Source organism: Bidens hawaiensis, unplaced genomic scaffold, assembly GCF_021521415.1.
Source record: "Bidens hawaiensis isolate Kalapana, Puna unplaced genomic scaffold, B.hawaiensis_p1.1 tig00028452_1, whole genome shotgun sequence".
Classification (NCBI taxonomy): Eukaryota; Viridiplantae; Streptophyta; class Magnoliopsida; order Asterales; family Asteraceae; genus Bidens; species Bidens hawaiensis.
Genome location: NW_027494636.1, coordinates 106104 through 114827, shown reverse-complemented (window position 1 = coordinate 114827; position 8724 = coordinate 106104). Strand labels below are relative to the sequence as shown.

At 38.0% G+C, this 8724-nt stretch overlaps 1 pseudogene; it reads left to right on the top strand.

Moving 5' to 3' along the window:
• Positions 1–1863, top strand: LOC143576982 (actin-7-like; annotated as a pseudogene).
• Positions 1864–8724: the final 6861 nt, after the last annotated feature.

Genomic DNA, 8724 nt, shown 5'->3' with positions numbered 1-8724 from the left:
CTTGTAAAAATGGCAGACTCTGAGGATATCCCGACCCTGGTCTTTGACAATGGAACCGCTACGATAAAGGTTGGTTCTTATCTCTAACTTTATGCGGATTAATACATTTGAAACTATTTTTTCGGGTAAAATCTACAGGCTGGGATCGCTGGTGACGACGAACCTAAGGTAGTCGTTCCTACTGTTTTAGGTAGACCACATCACGCTTCTGTTATGGTAGGTATTGGACATAAGGATGCCTATGTGGGAAAGGAAGCCCTGTGCAGAAGAGGTCTTCTGAATTTGAAATATCCTATTGAGCGTGGTATCGTCCGCAACTGGGACGACATGGAAACAATTTGGCATCATACTTTCCATAACGAACTTGGTGTTGCTCTTGAAGAGCATCACATTCTTCTTAGTGACACCGTGTTAAATGCCAAGGAGAATAAAGAAAAGATGGCAGAAATCATGCTTGAGACCTTCAATGTTCTTGCCATGCAGGCTGTCTCCCAGCCTCTGCTCACTTTGTATTGTAGTGGTCGTACAACAGGTATCGTATATGAATCTGGTGATGGCGTCACACAGGTAGTCCCAATTTATGAAGGTTATAGTCTTGGTCATGCCATCCGTCGTGTTGATCTTGGAGGGCGTGATATTACAGATTTCCTAATGAAGATACTTACTCAAAGAGGTTACATGTTCACCACCATGGCTGACCGTGAAATTATATGTTTCGTGAAAGAAAGCCTTGCATATGTGGCTCTAGACTTTCAGCAAGAGCTTCAAAGGAGCTCGGATGTTGAAAAGAATTATACATTACCCGACGGAGAATTGATCAAAATTGGAGCAGAGAGATTCCTTGCGCAGAGGTTCTGTTTAACCCTTCTTTGATCGGAATGGAAATAGATGGTATTCATGAGATTGTCTACGAGTCAATCATGAATGTGATGTTAATATCCGGAAGGGTCTTTATACAGACATTGTGCTCGGTGGTGGTTCAACCATGTTCCCTGGTATTGGCGACCGTATGAGCAGGGAAATTACGGCTCTTGCCCCTAGCGGCATGAAGATCAAAGCGGTTACTCTGGCTGATCGGAAACAATGTGCCTGGATAGGAGGATCTATCCTGGCGTCTCTCAGCCGCTTCGAAGAGGTAAACTCTTAGTTATGAGTTTGGAACAAAACAAGGTTATGAACTAGTTTGGATCAAAACACTTGACTTTTGCTACTGTCCAACTACTTTTGCTTAAAAGAATTAAGCTTTGTAGAGGTGGTGTTTGGATTTGCTTATTTGAGTCTTCTTATAACTATATTAACTTTTCAAAATATTAATAAGTTATATAAGCTGTTTGGCAAACCAAAAGGACTTATGGGTTTTAACTTATCAACAAGGCAAAGTAAGGAGGTTTTGATAAGTTGGGAAAGTGTAACTAATTAACTTATTATGTTTGATTTCCCTATTAGTCTATTACACCCCTCAACCGTTCAAAACTCATTACACTCCTTTTTAAAAAAAGAGTGTCCTTTTTGGTTAATTTAGCTTTTCCCATCACATAAGTTAATAAGTCCTTTTAACAAAAAGTCTTTTTTAACTTAAATAAGCAATCTCAAACACACCCTATATAGGTAGTCAAAATATATTATGATTTTTTAATTGTAAATTTAGGAGGTTATATAATATAAGAACATGCCGTTCGAAGAAAATATAATATAAGAACATAAGCTTTCTGTTTTTTTTAATATAAGAACATAAGCTTTCTGTTAATTTAGAGTTCATGCTTGTTTTTATTTTATTTTTAAATTTGTGTGAATCAGCAATGGGTTACCAAGGAAAAATATGATGAATACGGTGCATCCATCATCAACAAGAACCCATTTTAAAGCAGATGTTTTGGGTTTTGACTGTCTAGAGTACTGCTTTTGATCAAATCACAATTTATTTTCATGTTATGTTGGAGTTGTTAGTAAACTTTACATGGCGATTCACCAAGGAAGGAACGAGCTTCTTTGATTTTTTGATAAATGTATTTACTTCATGTATAATTTCATGTGTTTTTTTGGGTTTAAACATGTGAACCAAATGCTTTAATTAAGTTAGTTTTTAGACTATATATTCACTGAATGATGGTTAGTTAATAAATACTTATGTTACGTCATAATCAGGTAGGCAATGAGATATCTAGGTAACCCATAAATTAAGTGTATTGGAGGAGGTTAGTTAACCAAGATATTAATCATTTATAACAATTATGTTTTATAAATTATTGTAACATCCCTTAAAATAACTATAAAACAAGAAAGAAAATTAGCCTCATATAATCCAAACTATGCCCATTGGCAAATATAAGTCCTCACTACTAAAATGACAAAATATAATCCCAACTACACATGTGGGTTCAAAACTTACGGAAACTTAACCAGCCTGTTAGTTTGTCTGACATGGAAGCTGAGCTGTCTTATAAATGGCTTACGGGGATGCTGACGTGGCCCTTAATCTGTCTATTATAAAGCTGACAGGGACGTAGAGACGGCGGAGAGAGAGGCGTCAGCGTCCTTGACGGAGGATAGATGGGAGAGGAGGTCATCGCGGCGGGAGAGGACTTCAGAACAGAGTTGTTTATGAAGGAGGCAGATTTCGTCTTGGATCTTCATGATGTGGGCAGCGACGGTGCCGGAGGAGAGGGTGTCAGCGGAGAATTGGGTGGAGTTGAAGTATAGGGAGAGGAATTTGGAGAATATGGGGTCGGAGGAGGAGTCTAGGAGGGGGATGTGGATGTGGTGGTGGTGGTGGGTTTGAAGGTGGGGAGGCGTTGGACGGAGGTGTGTTGGACCGCCGGAGATGAAATGAAGTTGGACGAAGGTGCGTTAATTAAGTTTGTATATAACTAATTGATTATTATTATTATTATTATTATTATTATTATTATTATTAGACAGCCCAGCGGCCCCGTCAGCATCCTCGTCACTCATTTTAAGACAACTCACCTGCCACGTCAGGCAAACTAATGGGCTAGTTAAGTTTTCGTTAGTTTTGCACCCACATGCGTAGTTGAGGTTATATTTTGCCATTTAAATAGTGGGGACTTAATTTTGCCAATTGGGCATAGTTTGAATTATATGAGGCCAATATTTCAACAATAAATAAAAAGATTATTTATTAAGTTATTGATAAAGGATATAAGCACGGGCTTATGAAAAATATGCTTGGTTAGGACTCAATCCAATCCAACATAAATATTAAGAAACATGCTTCATAAATCATATCATCACTATTTAGAGTATTTCCAATGGGTTCTTCATCTCTATCTTTAAAATTTAACTAAAAAACACAATTTTTTTAATTTATACATCATATTCTAAAAACCTCCCCCAACCCATTCTTCATTTCCATCTTTATTTTTTTTCTCTTTCTTCAATTTATAATTTTAACTAATAACTATTTTGTCTTATTATCATTTTCAATATAAATCTATTTCTAATATATTTTTATAGAAGGGTAGTTGGAAATGGAATGTTGTGGCAATGCTCTAAGTTTGGAGTTTTTTTTATGCAATTTCACTAAAATTTATAAATGAAGTTTGTAGATAGGGAATGGGTTGGGGTGGTTATTTAGATGATTTTTTTAAAATTTAGAAATGAATATGGTATGGAGAACACATTAGGAATGCTCTTACACCTACATATACACAAATCAAATCTCTCTGAGAGTCTTATTGCAAGAGTTAAGATCTCACCAAACATTTGTCAAAGAAGTACACAAGAATCAAGATCTACCATTAATCTTCATCGGATTTAAGTTCAAGAACAATATTCAAGATATGTTTTGGATTAAAGGTCATGTTTTAAGGTTAGATCTTGGATGTTTTTATGTTAGATCTTTGATTGCAAAGCTATAGCAAGATAGAATTGAGTTGTTTAGATTATTATTATGTCATAGTCTTGTTTGGTTACATGTAGTAATAGGAATAAAATAGATTATTACTTTATATTGTTAAGTAGGCAAGAAAAATTAAGGAACACAATAAAATTTGTGGTGAGCAGCGATAGTGGCCGGGTGGTGGGTGGGGGTAATGGTTGGTGGTGGTGGCAGTAGTGATGATGGGCAGTGGTGGTTGGTGATGGTGGCTAAAGGTTGAAGGTAGTGCTGGGCGACATGCGATTGGATAGTAGTGGTGGTGGGAGGCAGTTGGTGATGGTGGTGGGTGGCAGTAGTTGGAGGCGGTCAGTGATGGTGGTTGCGGAGGCATGTAGTGTGGAGAGTGGCGGTGGAAGTGGTTGGCAGTAATGAAGGGGACAAAGGTTGTGGCTGTGGTGGGTGTTAGCGGTGGCGAGTGATGGGGGGCACATGTCGACTATGGTGGACGATGGTGGTCGGTGGCGGTGACAGTGTAATGGTCGTCGAATGATAGTGGAAGTGAATTAGGGTGAAAGATGGGATGGAATAAGAAAATAAATAAGGAGTGGATTGAATGAATTTGTGGTGTTTTAGAGGAAATGAAGTGGACAAAGTAATAGGTGATTTCATTCCCTTGATCAATCAAACACTTTTTTTTTCATTCCTTTGTAATAATAGTCCATTTCATCTCTTATTCCTACATACCAAGCGCTACCTAAAATAACAAACTTGACATAATCTGAACTTTGAAAATTAAACCCGGGGCCATGGATCATGCAATCTGTAGTATAACTAGATCACGTGTTTTAGATGGACAGAATCATGTAGTTATGATAGAGTAGATATCATAAAATAGTGGGACAAGCTAGAGGTGCTCAAATCGAGTTTTTCTAATAGCCGGTTACGGGCAACGAACTGGGTTCGGGTATTTTCAGGTATTGGAAAATCGGGTATTCGCAATACCTGGGCCGGGACCAGGCATTGTCTCTAAAAACCATACTGTGTGCACCGTGTTCGGGTCAAGTATAGAAATGAGTATTTGAATACCCTATTACTGGGTATTGAAAAATAAATCCTATTTGCGGTTTTTTTCAGCTATATATTGGGTTTATCAGAGGTTGCACTTTTTAGGTTATTTTCACATATGTTTCATGTATTTTCAGGTTATTTCGGGTATTTGAATGTCAAACCACGACTAGCAGTAGCGGAAGCGTAAAGGAGATGTAATAGACACCTATGATGTCAATGACATTGTTTATAAAGAACATTAACACATTAATTTACATCATATTATATTATTTGAACTTCAGTTACATACTAGGCATGTCATAACATAAGCCGGTTCTTTAAACCTCTTTATCTTCTAATAGTATACTTGTATCAATCTACAATTGTATTGAACACAACTGGACCACATAGCACACAAGCATCTCATTCCAATTTAGTTGTACCTGAAAAGCATATTAAAAATGGTCAACTATGAATAGTTGGTGAGTTTCACAAGTATTAAACATAATAAAATAAGTGCATCCATAATAATTATAATATACGTGATGTAATTATAATAAGCCCACAAGTGAACCATTGACAATGCGTTTCTATCTCGTGGCCTCCACTAGCCAAGTCCTGCCCTTAGTAGCTATTTCTAACACTACATAGCGTGTATGCTATATATATGGTCATGTGAAATTGCAGTAGAACTTTGGCAAATGTGCCATCTCAACAACTGGGGTTGTCAAACCAATTGTACTGTTCACATGCCACCGGCCCATAGTTAATCACTTGTGTTTGTGGGGACTTTTCGTGTGTTAGCGCAACTCAAATAATTCACATTATAAAGCGTTTACATGCGTTCCGGTATGTATATATGTAAAGACACCTTTTACCCCAAGTATTCAGTTAAAAACAGTTTAAAGAAAGAGAGGTCATGAAACTTACATTATAGCTATACAGTCTTCATAGTATGCGTTTAACAGCTAGTGTACCATGTCCTTCATCTGATTCCTAAGATCGGTATTATATGGTTAATACTAATATAACCTCTAAACTAAACAGGTTTATATATCTAGTCTGGTTATAGCTGTTTGCCCATAAACACATGTAAGGCCTCGGTCCCGGTGCCCTACTTTAGCGTCGGATTTACTCATAAACACAGTTTTATAATCAGAGTTAATCAAAACTTTCGCGGAATAATAAAACTTCAATCATTCTTTACAAAACATTACAAACTTGTCTTTAAATCATAACATAAAACATCGTGTTAAAACATCATTTCTTTTATCATTAGATGCCGGCCATTCAATCGATGCCATGTGTCGTCCTCATGCTAGCTCTTTTAAACCTATTTACCTGCGTGCATACTAAAAGTCAGCTACGCTGAGTGAATTCTAGTTAATCAAGCAACTTACCATACAACCATTTCATGCAATTACATACGTGTCCGAAGACACATAGTCTACTGTCTGACCTGTTCACCTTACCGTTTAACCACTTAACTGTCTTGTACGTCTTAGCCACTTGTTTTACGGGAGCACATAGAGGCATTCCCTCCCGCGCGCACATGTTATGCCACTTAATAACGGAGGCACGTATAGGCTTGCCCCACCACACACTCACGTTATGCCACTTTAATAACGAAGGCACATATATGCTCACCCTACCACGTACTATCGTCATGCCACTATCACTCTTACTAACCCCTCACCACTTCTATCACACTCTACTTCTACTTGTATATCACACACTTCCTATCATTACATCATTTACATAATAATCAAGTCACATCATAGCATTCATACACACTATTAACTACTTGGCAATCATTCTTCTTGGCGATACGTGCAATATCCGAAGATCGTTCACGCACCGACAAACATTCATAATTAACTCTTATATCATTTATAGAATACACTTACCACTTAAGGTAAGTGTATTCACACTTCACATCGAGTATGCACACAGCCCCAAAAACATAACAAGGAAATGGGGCTAGAAACTCACCTGAATGTGGTTACGTTCACCATAAATGATTATCCCTTTCTTTAGCTGTGCGTGACTAACTGTATAACAATTACACGTATCAATTAACTATCACTACTCTTATCGTTCTTTCTAGTTTAATTAAAACCCTCAATAAACGGGGGTCCGAGGGCAGCGCACCTGGCAACGGGGTTCTAGGAGCGGAAACCCCTAGAAGGGTCCAAGGGACAGAGCCCCTGGCTGGGGTCGAGCTGCCAGTTCAGCTTGAAAAAATTATATTTCCATTAACTATCTTAACACATTTTTCATTAAAATTCTAAACTTTATTTATTTGCTAACTCATAAAGTTCGAGGGCTTCTTTGTAATTAATCCATTTTATTATAAGTTCAGGGGCCTTTCTATCATTCTTTCAAACTTCTAATTCATCCCAGTCCCTTAACGAATGGGGTTCATAACGAATGAACCCATTCAATACTTCCTAACGAACTGACTATTATAACGAATCAACCTTCATGACGAATTTGCTACTATAACGAATTGGACCTTATAACGAATCGGTCCTCATAACGAATTGGACCTTATAACGAATTGGTCTTTATAATGAATGACCCTTTTATAATGAGTGGACCTTCTAACGAATGAGGGTTCATTCGTCATTCCCCCATAACAAACTTCTTAACGAATTGCTTAACGAACGAAGCTAATTCGTTATTCTTCCTTACGAATTACTTGTTAGTTCATTATGTCCCCGCTAACGAATTAGGGTTAGGTCTGTAACATCCTAAATACTAAAATGTTGAATAAAGAAAGTTGTGTAAAGTTGTCGGGTGCTAAATTATTAATTAGTATTAAATAAAGAAAGGGTCATAGACTTGGATTAATTAAAGTGGATTAAAGGGTAATGGGCCTTAGGTCCATGGGCTTTAAGGGATATAAATAACCCCTTAAACCATCCTACAACCCTAATCCTCATTCTATCCTTCCATATTTGCCTACACACTCCAAACACACACATAGCCACCGTACTGCTGAGAGAGAAAGAGGGGAAACGAGATCGAGCGAACATTGGTTTCTGGTAGATCTTTACTACACGAGCCATATACAAGATTTAGAGTCCATAAACAAGCTAACAAAGACCAAATGAGCACGTAAAGGTATGTTTTTTATCTTAAAGTTTACGTTTTTATAAACGTTTAGTCTTGAAACTTAGAACGAGAATAGACCGGGTGTAAATGAAACGTAAAGTTGTAAACTTGATGCTAAAACGAGCCTAATGGACCTCCAAACATGTGTGGCTCGTCTAAAATGAACCATAGATCTAGTATTAAACGTTGAGCCTTGAAGGTTCATGCTTTATGTTACAAACGGGTCAAGTATGGTGTGACAACTGCCCGAATCCGACCCGACCCAGGTACCCGTTTCTCTGATCCGTTTCTTTTTTTTATGATTTAAAGTTTATTATTAATCTTTGTAAATTTAACTGAGTAAAATTTAATATATTTATTTTTATTTGTTCTTTCCCGCCTCTCTCTCTTCCCCTTTCTTTCCGCCGTCCCGCCTTCCTTTCTTGTCGTCCCGCCTCTTTGTCTTGTCGCCATCCCGCCCTCCTGCTTAACCCTTAAGCCTTGAACCCTCCTTTGCTTGTCCTTTGGTTTTTCCCGCCTAAGGATGTCTGCAGCTCCACGCGCTAAGGAAGCCTGCGCGAAGACATCTTGTTCCTGCAATGCGTGAAGAGAACTCTTCTCGCAGCGCGCTAAGAATGTATGTTCTTCCCGCGATGCGCTAAGAATTCTAGTTCTTCACGCAGCACGCTAAGAATTTGTAGTTCCCGCGGCGCGCTAGGAATTTATGTTCTCGCAGTGCGCTA